We start from the raw sequence: 14,749 nt of genomic DNA, 5'->3' as shown, positions 1-14,749 counted from the left end.
CAAATTTGAAGTGACCAGTGAAGAAAAAACATCACATCAACTGAAGTTTTGATCAAAACATTAACGTGTTTGCATTTCATAAAAAATTAGCCTGGGACCCGTGCGATGGCAAAAAAAAGTCAGGCTTGTAACGGTTAGGCTTGATTTTTCGACCGGCTTGGGGACTTCGGTGTTGAAATTGCATTCCGCGATAAAGTCAATTAAGGATTGGGCCTTGATAGCAGTTCGTGGCTTGTACTGGAGGTCGTATTCGGTGAGCCCGATGGCCCACTTCATCAACCTACCAGAGATCTCGGGCTTGAACAAGACTTGCCTCAGAGGCTTGTTGGTGAAGACGACGACAGTATGAGCTTGGAAGTATGGATAGAGCTTCCAAGCTGCAATGATTAGCGCATATGCCAACTTTTCGATCTCTGGATACGTCATCTCTACACCCTGCAACACTTTGCTAACATAGTAGATGGGTCGTTGGACCCGATCTACTTCTCTTATCAGTACCGAGCTGACCACATCGTCACTTGCAAAGAGGTACAGCTCCAAAGCATCACCCTCCTCGGGTCGGGTTAAGACCGAGATACTGGCGAGGTACTTTTTGAGCTCGTCGAACATGAGCTGGCATTCTTCGGTCCATTCAAAGCCTTTGCTTTTAATCTCCTTAAAGAAAGGCAAACAACGATTGCTGATTTGGATATAAAGCGGCTTAGAGCGGCTATGCGGCCATTCAACCTCTGAACCTCCAATTTCCATGGTGGTCTCATATCTAGGATGGCCTTAATTTTATCTGGGTTGGCCTCAATGCCACTCCGGTTAACGATGTACCCTAGGAATTTACCCGAAGTGACACCGAAAACACACTTGTTCGGGTTTAACTTCATATTAAATTTACGCAAAATTTCAAAAATAGAATGCAAGTCTTGTATTAAATCATTTGAAAATTGAGTCTTGACGACCATGTCATCTACATAACATTTTACTTTTTTGCCAATTAATGGCTAAAATAATTTATTTACAAGTCTTTGAAAGGTGGCCCCAACATTTTTTTAGTCCAAAGGGCATGACTTTGTAACAGTACAGGCCTAGTTTGGTTATAAAGGCCGTTTTCCTTCATCGGTATGGTTCATTCTTACCTGGTTATAGCCCGGGTAGGCGTCCAAGAAACTCAGCAACTCGTGCCCTGAGGTCGCGCCCACTAGGCGGTCAATCTTGGGGAGTGGGAAGCAATCCTTCGGACAAGCTCAATTCTGGTCGGTATAATCAACGCACATGCGCTATTTACCGTTGGCCTTCTTTACCAGGACAGGGTTGGCTACCCAGCTTGGGTAATGAACCTCTCTAATAAAGTCGACTACGGGGAGATTCCCGACCTCCTCGTCAACTACTCTCCAACGCTCTGTGGATAAATTGCGTTTCTTTTGTCTAACGGGCCTAACTACAGGATCAGTATTCAGCTTCTGAGTTATGATGCTAGGGTCTATGCCAGGCATCTCTGCCGCGAACCATACAAAAACATCTAAATTTTCAAGTAAAAAACTTACCAGTTGGGATCACAGAGGCTCCTCGATTGAAGCGCCGATCTGGAGAGTCCGAGTTGGGTCCTCAGTTGAAGTTGGGACGAAGACAGTCTCTTCTGTGGGTGCAGCTTGCTCCTCACACTGCTCCGTAGGTCTCTCCAGCTCGAGGTCATCTGCCACCTTGGCTTTTCCTTTGAGGGCGACAACATAGCACTTGCGAGACTCAAGTTGATCGCCTCGCGCCACCCCAACTCCGAAGTCCATAGGGAACTTCATCGCAAGATAGTAGGTGGAGACCACCGCACGTAGGGCATGGATGATGGGCCGACCTATTATGGCATTGTATTGGAGGGAAGTCGCGACCACCAAGAAGTCGTGGTTGAGCCTCACTATGCTAGGCTAGGTGCCGACCTCCATAGGTACAGTGATCCCCCCAAGGGCCTGACTTCCTCTCTGCTGAAGCCCACCAAGGGAGTACTTGCGGGCTTGAGGTCGCTTTCTTGGAATTGAAGCTTGTCGAATGCCACCTTGAAAATAATGTCCGCCGAACTGCCGGAGTCGATGAGGACACGCTTAGCTTCGAAGTCGTTAATCCTTATCTTCACGACGACCGCATCATCGTGGGGGTAGTGGACCCTGCGTGCGTTGTCCTCCGTGAAGAAGATCGGGTCTTCCATCCTTGGCCGCTTCGAGGGGTTCTGGTCTTCCCTTTCGACCTCGAGGGCTGATGTCCGAGCTGTAACCGAGGTGCAGCCCACGGCGATCGATCCTCTGACGATCACATGAATAGTCCCCCAAATAGGTCTCTCTTCCGGGGGCTGCCTCTGCGGTTGCTCTGCTTGCCTGCTGCTGGGTTCGGGAGCATCTCTACTTTGCTTCTCTTGCCAAACTGCTTTATTATTATTATTTTGTACAAAACTTCTTAAATATCCGCGATGGATGAGCTCCTCTATCTCGTCAGAGAGGTTTTTACAACTCTCGGTATTATGACCATGATTTTTGTAGAAGCTACAATACAAGTTCTTATTCCTTACATTAGGGTTCCCTCTCATCCGGGGTGGACACTTCACATACAGGGCGTCCTTGATCGCCATAAGTATCTCGGCCCGCTTCGTGTTCAGGGGCGTGTAGTCTGTCCTCTTTGTTGGTGGAGTTCAGAAAGGTTGACCTGGCCTTGCCCCTTGAGCTGGGTCTTTTTTCTTCTTGCTGTCCCCCTGTGTCAAGGACTCGACTTCCCTTTTTCCTTTTTCAGGGACTTGCTCACCCTTCTGGTTGATTTCCTCCTCTGTCCCTATAAACTGGTCTGCGAGCTTGAGGAACTCGGTTACCGTCTTGGGCCGATTAACAACCACATGCCACTTGAATTCTTTATGCGCGATTCCTCTCAACAGAGTGGCTTTCACTTCGCTCGAGCTTACCTCTTCTTTTCCTTTGAGTTCGGGCATGCACTGCGTTGTAGTTCAGCGAGCTCGGCGACGCCTCCTCTACTTTTTTGCGGGCTCTGCAATGGTGCTGCTGGCCTCAGTATTGTCGGGCACAGTTTTTGCTGGGAGGGGGATGGATTGCTGGTGATGCCTGTGGATAGAGGGATCTTGCTTGGAGTCTACGGCCAAGATCTCAAACCAGTTCTCCACAAGCGGGGCCATGAACTCGGAAAGCTGAGGTGATGCGGGTTTGGTAGGTTGGGACCCTCCCGACCTAACTGTGCGCGGTGAGGTAGGGGTAACTGTCTTTCCTTCCTCTCCGTGGGATGAGACTTGACTCTTGAGAGGATTCTGGGTCTGAGAGGTCTCTCCCCGACGAGAAGGACGTTCATTCTGACGGCAAGGCCTGATTTGTTGCGTAGCCGGATGTCAAGGAGGAAGCGGTTGTTGGGTCTGAGGCAGCAGAGGAATCTGCTGCTAGTAGTGATGCTGAGAAACTTGGTGCAGCACTTGCTACTGATATAGTTGGAATTGTTGGACCTATTGCATTTGAGCTTGCATAGCTCGCATGCATTGCACCAGGTCTTCAAGCTGGTTTTGGGCGGTCACCGGAGGAGCAAGGGAGGGTTCAGTGAAGGTTGTTCCAACTGTGAAAGTGAGTGGAGCGTTCACGGGTGCCATTGTTTGAGGCACATTCAGAATGGAAACTCCATCTATGGAGAAGGGGACGGTGAACTGTCCAAAACACACCGCTGGGACCTAGAGTTGCTCCCCGGCGGTGTTCATTTCTGCACTGCATCCAGCGTTGCTGGAGGAAGCCATGAGAGCTGAAGTCGACAAAGTTTTGGTGGAGGGCTTTTTGAAACATTCCCACAGATGACGCCAAATGATGTAGCGCAATTCAGTCACTCCTAGCTGGCGGTGGCCTGGCTCCTAGCTGGCGACGGACAACACCTGAGATGGAGAAAACAGTGAAGGATTCTCGGGGAGCTCGCCCGGCGGGAACACTCTGATAGTCAAGTTAGAACTCTGAGAGAGAATTGTAGAGAATACAAGGAGAGCTAAGAGTGCAGATAGCGTGAAATCAATTACCTTTGTCCCTTGGGGATCGGGACCCTTTTATACTGATGCCCTGTCAATTATGGCGTAACTGCTACTGATACTCTGCTGCAGACTGCAGCCTGTAGCCATTATTGTCATACATGAGGTAGTGGGTGCAGGTAACCATTGTAGGGTACGGCCCTTCCAGATAGGGGACGCTTGTTAGAGCTTGGCAGGCATGATGCTTGGCAGGCATGACGCCGCCTGGCTAGAGACGTGGGTGCAATCTCCAGATCTGGTAGGTACGATTCAGGCGATATACCGAGTTACCTGGTATCGAGCTACTGCTGACATATCGAGGTGCTCCTGCCCGAAATAAGTTTTTGAGTTGGCTACTTAGGCTTGGGCTGGAGCTTACTGGCGAGCTTACCCGAAGTGCCTTCAGTTCGGGATGTCCCTTGCCTAGGGATCTTAGATCGGGTTGCTTCCTTCTTGAGGGGGAGCTCAGAGGCTCCTTACTGAGGAGGAGCTCGAGGGCTCCTCACTGAGGGGGAGCTCGAGGGCTCCTTAATAAGGGGGAGCTCTGGGGCTCCTCACTGAGCGGGAGCTCGGGGCTCCTCACTTGGAGGGACCTCGGGTCACTCCTCTAGTGGGAGAGAGTTTGGGGTAACCTAAATACTGCCTTGTAGTGAGTAGTTGCCCGTGCTGAGCCATCAGGCTTGGCTCCTGCGAGCTCATCACGCCGAGTTGCGGCTAGGCTATCATGCCGAGTTGTCACTAATGTCAAATCATGTCCACGTGTCCCCCTATTATGAGGTCGGGCCAAATCACCATCCATCAACAGCCATCTAGGAGGTTGGAGAAACACAGAAATAGAGAGAGAACTATCGTCGGAGCACTATCTCGGCCATCTAGCATTATCTCAGTCAACTTGGACGTCAGAATGCCCGCAGAAAGAAAGAAAACAAAGAAAAATATAGAAGATTAGAGAAACAAAGAAAGAAAGAGTTGATCCTTGAGAGATCTAAAGAGATCTCAAGAGAGAGAGAGAGAGAGAGAGAGAGAGAGAGAGGAAATAGAGGAGAGGGGAAACAAATACCTCGAGAGAGAAGGGGAAAAAGCACAGAAAAAGGAGAAACATAGAGAGGGGAAAAACACAGAACAGAGGAAAACCTCTCTACGAACAAAGAGAGACAAACCTCGAGAGAGCAAGAGAAAACCTCCCTAGGAATAGAGAGAGACAAAGCAGGGGGTGACGAGGGAGTCACCCCCTCCTAAATAACTCTACGGTGGACTTTGGCGCTTCCTAGTACGTAGAGCTTGAAACTACAACCACATCCATGTTTGTATCTCCTATATAGTATTATGCAGGGGGAAATGTTCTCAGTTTATGGGAATAGTGTGTTGTGAGCAAACGTAGGCAGAGTTTTTGTAGACAGGAAATCCCACGTCCCATAAACTCTTTGCTGGTTGTAAGGGAGGCTTGGGATCGAATCCCACTGGTTTGGAGGGTTATAGGTTGGGGATGGTAAAAATAATCAAATCTAAAATCTTTCTAAGCTTTTTCTTCTGGGGTTAGGTTTCTTTCTTTGAGCTCTGAGAGTCCCTGGGCAATTTCGAGCTTTCATGCATAGCCGAAAACCCTCAGGCCCGCTCTCCTTTTTTCATTACCTGATTCTGCAACTATATGATTAGATCATCCAATGCAACTCCTTCCTTGTTCATACTGTCAACATTCTCATGTCCAATTAATCCATACTACTCACAAAACACAGGGAATCTTCATAAACAAATCTCTGTTTTCCTCTGAAATTAGAAAAGATCAACGGAAACGTGGTTCTTCTCCTCTGAAATTCAACATACACGATCCGAAAAGGACATTTTGCATTTGCACTTGTTGAGGCTAAAGTAGGGAAATGCCCCATTTTCCTGTAGATGGCTGAAATAGGTAGGGTTGTCTAATACAAGAAGAATCATTCTACAATAATGAGGGTAACGGGTACCCTCCATTTAACTTTCACATGCCCCATTGTCCCATTGACCCAGATATGTGAACCCCACCATCAAATGGGTCGTCTTACCTAATGGATCTTATGTCCCCTACCCAATAATAAAAAACAAATAAATAAAACCTTTTCAGCCATCTGAATTGTGAACCCCACTATCATATGTCTTTTAGCCAATAAGAAAATGTAAATAAATAAAAACTTTTCAAACATCTGAATTGTGAATTACTTCTTAAGTTGTCATAGTAATCTTTTCCACCAATGTAATGGTGAGTATTGTTTATTATAAGTATTATTTAGTTTGCATCTTTTCGAACTCAAAGGAAGCTTGAGAGGCACCTCATTAAAGCACACCTCCAAATACGGGTCCTACATGAATTAAGACTTCTCTTTCATTCTTCCGTTTTTGTTTTTGGTTTGACAGAAAATAAGATATAAACAAAAAAAACAAAAGAAAAAGTTCCTTAATTATTTTACAAAATTTGTTAATGATTTTCCATCAACTTTCACTTTCTTCCTCATTTTCTATCAAACCAAACATAATATTAAAGAAATTTTGTACTATATGTAGTGGTGTAATTTAGGAAAGCCCAACCCGAGCGTAGACTAATCTAGCCAACAAGTTCATATGGGTTAACTTGAATTTTGGTCCTTGGGTTGGGCTTGTATCTAAAAGTTTGGACTTTTCTATTTTTCACGCCAAACAAGACATAGCCTATAGTGGCCCAAGTCGGGCTTTGACCTTATCCCAATCTGAGCCTACTTTGATTTTGTAGGGTTTTAAATTTTAAGTATAGGTTAGGGTTAAGATTGAAAAGTATGAAACTAACTTAAGTTGAGAAATTGGGCCAACACAGGCCCAACCAGGATCCAGCCTGATCCCAACCCAACCGATTAAACTGATCTCTGTTTTTTTCTTCTGTTTTTAACCTTACTTGTAGGTAGATCTGTTTGTGGGCCAGGTTTCAAGGCAGGCCAATTCAAATATTGGCAAAAGCCAATCCTAAGCTGTCCCGTGAACAGATATACTTATAAGCAATCCAAATCTCCTACCACACCTACTCACAAGACACTACAAGTGTATATTGGGAACATCTTCCATGAATTGTAATATGCAAATACATGAGGTGTTCTCAATGTGCAACTATAGTGATGTGTGGGTAGGAGATCCAAACAGACTAGGGCAGTGCTTGTTCTGTTTTAGCATGTATAAAGTGTATATACAAGGATTATAATGTTTAAATTATATAATTTATAATTTATACAAAAAACAAATGTATTTTAAATACACTATGAACTAATTACATGTACTTCTTGAAGATTATTGATAATTGGTACATATTTTCAAAAAAGTAATTTTAATGGTTATATTTTTTTTAAATTATCTAATTTATCATATTTATTGGAAATCATGTTAATCCATATTTGGTATTTTTTGGATAAATTTTAGTAATTATGAAAAAATTATTGGTGCTTTATTTTTGGTTATTTTATTGGCTAATTTTTGTTCATTAAATGTAATTTTCTACTATATATAACTTAAATTATATTTAAATATAATTTCTTTTAATTATAGTTTAAAATTTAATTGCATTATTTACAGTTTCAAATATAATTTATATAATTTTCATTAATTAACAATTTAAAAAACTATTCCCTCCCTCCTTCATCTCTCTCTCTTAAATGTTTTTTTTTAATGTAATAGTAACATGCATTAAAATAAGAGGCATTGGAAAACCCAAAGGTTTCCCTCTCTCTCTCACACTAATAGTGTGTAGCTTTATTAATCTAATCAGAATAAGCAATGATTACTTTTCTATATTTCTAAAACAAAAGAAAATAGAAAAAAATGCAAAAAATTGAGAAAATAAATTATCTCAAAGGAAAGACATAATGACATGAATCATCCAATTTTATTATATATATATATATATATATAGATAGATAGATAGATTGAGAGAGAGATTAAGACAAGTAATTTCATAAGTTCTCTCTCTCTCTCCAAAATTATTTACTTTCATAAACTGGTTTCTCATCACATTTCCTTCTTGCCCTCATTTTGATCAATCACAGAACTATTAATAGTCTGGATACTCGGTTATGGTAAGGAAAAGCTAACTTGTTTCCCTGCTGATGGTCCTATATATGTTGATCATGGATGTGGTGATTTAATTCATCATCTATCATTCATTCAACCCAACCGACTGATGCATCTATTCATTAATTAATATAGATACGTACAATATACATATTCAACGCATTCACTTAAAAATATAACATTTATGTCTATGTCAGTGAGCATTTCCCATCAATGCATGCATACAATAAGAAATACTCTTGAAGTTGGAAGTTGTGAAAGATTCCTGGGGATCTATGGTGGTGAATTCCATTGTTGTGTGCTCATCTACCATGTTGGGTCCTCCTTAAGACATGGATTCATATGAGAAGCCTGTCAAGGTTGGGAGGGTCGAAATGTTCAGCACTATGGATGACTTCCGCACGCATATACATAGCTATACCTTACTTGATCCCTTTAAATTAAGGTTTATTTTACACACCATAGATGTAGATTGACTGGCGTTGACATGATTTAAACAAAATTTTAAGACTGTTGATAGAATATTTATCGAGTACTTATCAAATATGCCTACGAATGTTTGCCTATTGAATCAGTTCTCTTTTCTTTTCTGTTCTTTTCTTATGGGCGAGGGATCAGTTAAATGAATACGCGTCTTCCTCAAAGTAAATAGGTAATGAAATACGGATAAACAAGAAAGATGAAATACTCTTGTAAGTGGTGAACTACGTTGGCGCGAGTGTGTTTTAGTTCGACCCAAAGTAAGTGCATCGATTGGGTGGACTACGTATTCATAAATATTCACTTCCCCGGTCTTGTAAAATACGTTTTCAAGTGACACTGAGAATAAAAAGAATGGCGTTAATTTTTCACATGTGGCCAATTGAAACAATCAATAATATAATATTTTCATCTTTATCATCCCTCTTCATCATTTGGAGTCCCAGATCATGATTTCTCTTCGCCCCGATCTGACGATTTGCCTTCATCGCCAACCTGGCGACCTCGACCATAACTTAGGTCGGTTAGAAGCACTTCGTCCAAGGCCAACCTGTAGCACCTTGTCACTGGCCAAAGTAACATTGACGCGCGGAGCAACCTCACTCGAGGGCGTTACGGCCTGATTGAGGTCCAGGTGGCGACCTACGAGACGTGCTCGCCGATAAAGTCGACATGCATATCCCAGCGCTACCAGGTTTTCGGAAGTTGTCTCATGTACCGAATGTTCCAGAGGATGGTCAACGTGGATGGTGGTTACCTCTAAGAATCTCGGACCAGTTAAGCACGACCTCCCGGAAATCTCGGATGCGGTGCATGAGGCCTACACCAAACAATGGCTATATAAAGGCACCAATCCTAAGGACACAAGAGAGAGGCGAGTAAGCACATTTTAGCTCTCATACTTTCTAATTTTTTAGCTTGCGATCTACTACAAGAGTATTGATGGTGCGCAATCTGGTCACTCCTAGCTGGAAGTGGCTACGCTTCTACCTGGCGCCGGACGAGAGATACTTGTGAGGAAGAAGATGAAGGAACCTGGGGGGCTCACCCGGCAGGAACACTCCAATGGTTAAGTTAGTAACCGGATTGAAAGCTGGGTGAGAGAGAGAGAGAGAGAGAGAGAGAGAGAGAGAGAGAGAGAGAGAGAGAGAGAGAGAGAGATTGTAGATAAATTAAAGAGCTAGAGTGATGATCACACAATACCCTTGCCTCGAGGGGCTGGGGTCCTTATATACTAGTATCCTGACATATTAGGTGCAACTGCCTTCGAATCTCTGCTACGGCAATCTAATGTCAGATAACGGCTTGGAGTGCCTGGCCGTTATTTGTTAGAGCTGAGCTGGTGGGCGAAGTTGATCGCTATAGAGTACGGTCCTGCCAGAAAAAAATAGCCTCTAGGGTTGGTAGGCACGATGCCACCAGGCGAGAGATGTGGGCACAGTCTCTAGGGTTGAAAGGTACGGTTGTCAGGCAGGAAACCTCCTGCGATACGCCGAGCTGTTCTGCAACGAACTACCTTATACCGAGCTTTTGGTGATACGCCGAGGTGATTCTATCTGAGGCAGGTCTTCGAGGTGGCCTACTTAGGTTTGGACAGGAGCGAGCTTATTTTAGCTAGGGAGCTGACGAGCTTAACCCAAAGTGTCTTCAGTTCGGGATTCTCCCTACTTGGGAGAATCTTAGCTCGGGGTGCTCCCTACTTTGGAGAGTCTTAGCTCGGGGTGCTCCCTACTTGGGGGAGTCTTAGCTCGGGGCAATGGAGTATTATCTTGTAGCAAGCTGCTATTCATGGCGATCTGTCAGGCTGGGTTATAGCGAGCTCGTTACGCTGAGTTGGAGTGAGCTCATTATGCTGAGTTGTCACCTATGTCGAGTCACGTCCACGTGTCCTCTCGTTATGAGGTTAGGTGAAATCACCCTCCATCAAATACTAACTTAATCACCGGAGCAACCTTGTTGGGTTAGCCACCCAAGGTCTTCTAACATTGATTCCTTGCAGGTTTCTCTGAAGAGCTACCTACCTCGGAAATCAACCTAGCTCGGCACCCAATCTACCCCCTAGCTCGGCCTAGTCAGTTCAGCATCCAAGTCCTCATCTAGCAAAAATCCTCCACTTTGGCCTCTGAATCATCAACCACCTGAAAGTAATCCGAACAACAGGGTATTGCCAAAAAACCCTTCTAGACATTATACTATACAATTCCGAATTTCACTACAACTCTATACAATTTAAAGTAACAAATACCCCTACCCTAAAACACGAATACCCACTTATATATTAATATCAATTCCGATCTGCCACTTATCCCGGGCTAAGATTTATTTTTATATATGTATCGATTAGTTATTTGGGTAATATGTGAGTATAAAGATATGGGACCTTTTATTGGTATTATAAAATTTTGATCAATTCAAACAGTGAGTCTATTGCTATCCTTTAGGACCTTCGTTAGCATATAATAAAATTGAAAAGGGATCTGCTACCCATAAAATGTTGCTACATCTCTATCGAATGTGCAGCTGATAAGTCCTGTGCGTAAAGATGTGAGTAGCATATCCGAAGCCAATAAGATTGAGTTCAATCAACTTCATTTCAAACAACGAAAGTAAAACACACATCTCTCCCTATTCAGTTTAGTCATGATGTACCTTCGTCTAGGTTGGCATGTGGTGAATTTATTGCTACGTTGTGGGACCCCTTTTTTGAAATAATAAAATTTTGAGTTCAATCGTGTAAAGACAGCTCTCTCTCTCTCTCATGATGTTGAATCCAAATTTTGTATTATGCCAATGAGAGTCCCAAATTATTGAACCGTGACAAGATGTTGGTCCAATTTGTCACGGTTCTTGTTTTAATTAATTAATTTATGTTTTTAATATCGCATCCTTATGAATCTAGATCTCCAGATTCTTCTGTTTTTTCTTCTGTTTTTTCTTCCTAAGTCTCAAGGGATGGAGGTCCAGGGTGTAGCTAATCAGGGTTTGTCTTTGGACTGGAAATTACATGGATTCTTGGATCTTTTTTTTTTCTGTATTTCTGCTATTGAAATGTTTTGAGAATGTATATATATATATATATATATATATATTTCTATAAATTAATTCTACTTTATCTGCTCATAGGTTGGCTCAGGAAGCTAAGTTGTTTGTTGATGATGTTAATATTATTTGGTCGTATGTCCCATGAAATTGGTTTCAACATACTGTAAATTGTCTATTTTTTAATTTATTTGTAGTATTATGCTTATCAAAAAGTCGGATGATCGATGTTATAAATAAGGTTGCAGCTTGGAAAGATCAGACTGGGTTCAGGGCCAGTCCTCGTTCAATTATAAAAATTGGTATAAATACATACTTTATCAATAAATAATACATAATTATATTCTACATGTTAAATATGCACTATTTTATATTTTTTAATTTAATTTTTAAAATTTTATTTGTAAAAATCATTAAAATTTGCATTTTCAGGCCAATTTTTTTTTGGCAAAAATAACAGGGCAAGTAGTGCCTTAGGATGCATAGATCTTAAAAAATTACCCACAATCATAAGAAAATCACCTCAATCACACATTTGAGCATAAGGTTATGGCCTCCAAAAACTTACACATACATTAAGTTACAACCCGTGACATGATGACCGGGTCAAATAGGTCAAAGGTTCAACCAACCAAATTGTACAGTTTCTGACCAAATCAACAACCTTTGAGCATATAGATTCTAGCATCATTTTGTCCCCTTAAGTTACAGGTGAAAGTAAATTTACTAGATTATCCATAGGCAACAAATATCAAAATTTATTAGATAATCATTCTAAATAACAAATTATTATCAAGGTATTGATGAACCGATCATTCTAAACGTTCTTTTGAGATGAACATTGTTTAAAGAAAACTGAAACATATTATTCGAATTTAGATTTTGAAAAACGGTAAAATGGTTAAAAAAATAATATAAAAATAGTTTAGGGCTTTAGAAATATTTAATGAAATAATCCATAAAAATAGTTTGAATTTTCTTTTGGGAAAAAAATTCACAGGCAATTCCATTCAACTTAATAGTTCGATCAAGTAAGTACCAAAAAAGCTCAGTCAAGTCAAAATGGGACAAAGAAACCCACAGCCGGGAAGGTGTGGTGTGAGAGTAGACTCCTACAGCAGATTTATGGTTTTCAAAACTGGACCTAATCAGACGGTCGGACTGGAAATATCAGGAACTGAATTGGTCAGGTGATCAGTTCCGTTTTTCACTAAAATTGGATTTTTGGGTAAAATGTTGATTTAATCAATAAACCATTGATTCGGATGGTTAAACTGTTTGAATTATTTAATAATTTTGATCATTTTTTATTTTATTTTTATTAGAATAAACCCGACCGTTTGACCCAGAAACCGAACTCCTGACTGATTCGTTATCCGAGTTGATTTTAAAAACTTTGGCTGATATGCAGGGGGCTGAATTCAAATGTTCCAAACAGATAGGCGGTATTTGTTAATGGATACAAAAGCTTCGGTTTTGGAAATTGGGACAATTATTCAGATTTGTTTCTCAAAGAAAGCCCCTCACACCAATTTAACATCATGTTTCAGCAGTGTATTGGGAATATTTCTCCGTCAATGATAATTTATAAAGTTAGGGAGATCAGGAGGTGTGGCTTCGAATGCTGTGATGTTGGTGTGATTAGGATGGCAGTGTGAGGAGTAAATCCAAACTCTTTAGACCTTGAAGGGAAATTCAGATTTAGTCCTCACAAAATGATACTCACACCATCCTAACAGCCATTTGCAACCGTATATTAGAAATACATTGACATTTTTATCTTTTTATTTCATGGGGAGACACAACTGCAAGTGGCTATAAACATGATTTTTAAAAACGACACAAAAACTGAATTGTTCAGGGGTTCAATTACCAGGTCGTACGGTTAACTGCCCAATTCAGCGGTTTATTGACCAAAATCAACGGTTTTAGGCAAATTTCCGGTTTTGGGGAAAACCAAAACTGGTCACCTAACCGGCTTTTGCTATTTCCGGCCGAACTGTCCGATTTTTAAAACCATGGCTATAAACAAGTTTTGTGAGAACTGAATCCAATCTCCATGCTGGCTACAAAAAACCTATGCAACTCATTTATTAGATAAAGTGGGCCGGGTTGAGGTAAGTGGTGATTCCATGTCCTATTAGGTTAGGGCTAGGGTTAGGGCTGAGCATTCGGTTTATTTGGTTAAAAACCAAACTGAATAAATTGAAATTTTTAAAACCAAAATAAACAAATCAAAATCAAAATCGAAACCGAATTGTAATAAAACTAAAATAATCAAATCAAAATTTTTAGTTACTTTGGTTAAAAACCAAAATTAATTAATATACAATATTATATATATTATAACCTATAATATATATTATTATAATATATTTTTTGAAATTTAATTTCATTATAATACATTATATATAATATATTAATATATAAATATATAGTATATTATATATTATATATTATATCATGAATTTTAGTTAATTCGGTTTTTTTGGTAACCAAATTTCTAAATCTAAAAACCGAAACCAAAATTTTCAGTTCGGTAATTTAGTTTTAACCGAATAATGCTCACCCCTAAACTCTACCCATACCTAGTTTTTTTTTTAGCTTCATGGGGCTACACAACAGTGGGTAGCGGTTGGATTATTTCTTTACACATTGCTAAAACCCTAAACTACCCTCATTTTATGAGACCACTTTATTCGTTTAGTCAGTTTTTTTCTTGGAATTCTAACTGTCGCATGTTTTCTTACTTTCTTTAAACAAAGTTCATCTTAAGAATGTCATGAGAATTATAGGTTCATCAATGCCTTGAGAGGTGAGAGTGATTTCTACGGTAACAGGGTTATTTTCATCCTTTTGATATTTGTTATTTTTAACTGTTATTTTACTTTCACAGTCCGAGTGAGATCGGATCTAGTAGACACAACATAAATTAAATTACTTGATAATTAATTTAACAACTGTCAAAAATGGGTTTTAATATTTTTCAATGATAGGGTAGGTGTTAAAAAAAATTTCAAGTGCTCATTAAACATGCTTACAACATTGTATTTATCTGACCCGAACTGTTTCAGAGCATGCATTGAGAACATCTGAGGAGATGTTACCAATACACAGTTGAGATGGGCTGCGAGACGCATGTGGGATGCA

Source organism: Nelumbo lutea, chromosome 2 (assembly GCF_056320005.1).
Source record: "Nelumbo lutea isolate HS-2025 chromosome 2, American lotus-T2T, whole genome shotgun sequence".
In the NCBI taxonomy this organism is placed as follows: Eukaryota; Viridiplantae; Streptophyta; class Magnoliopsida; order Proteales; family Nelumbonaceae; genus Nelumbo; species Nelumbo lutea.
This window is presented reverse-complemented; position numbering follows the sequence as displayed.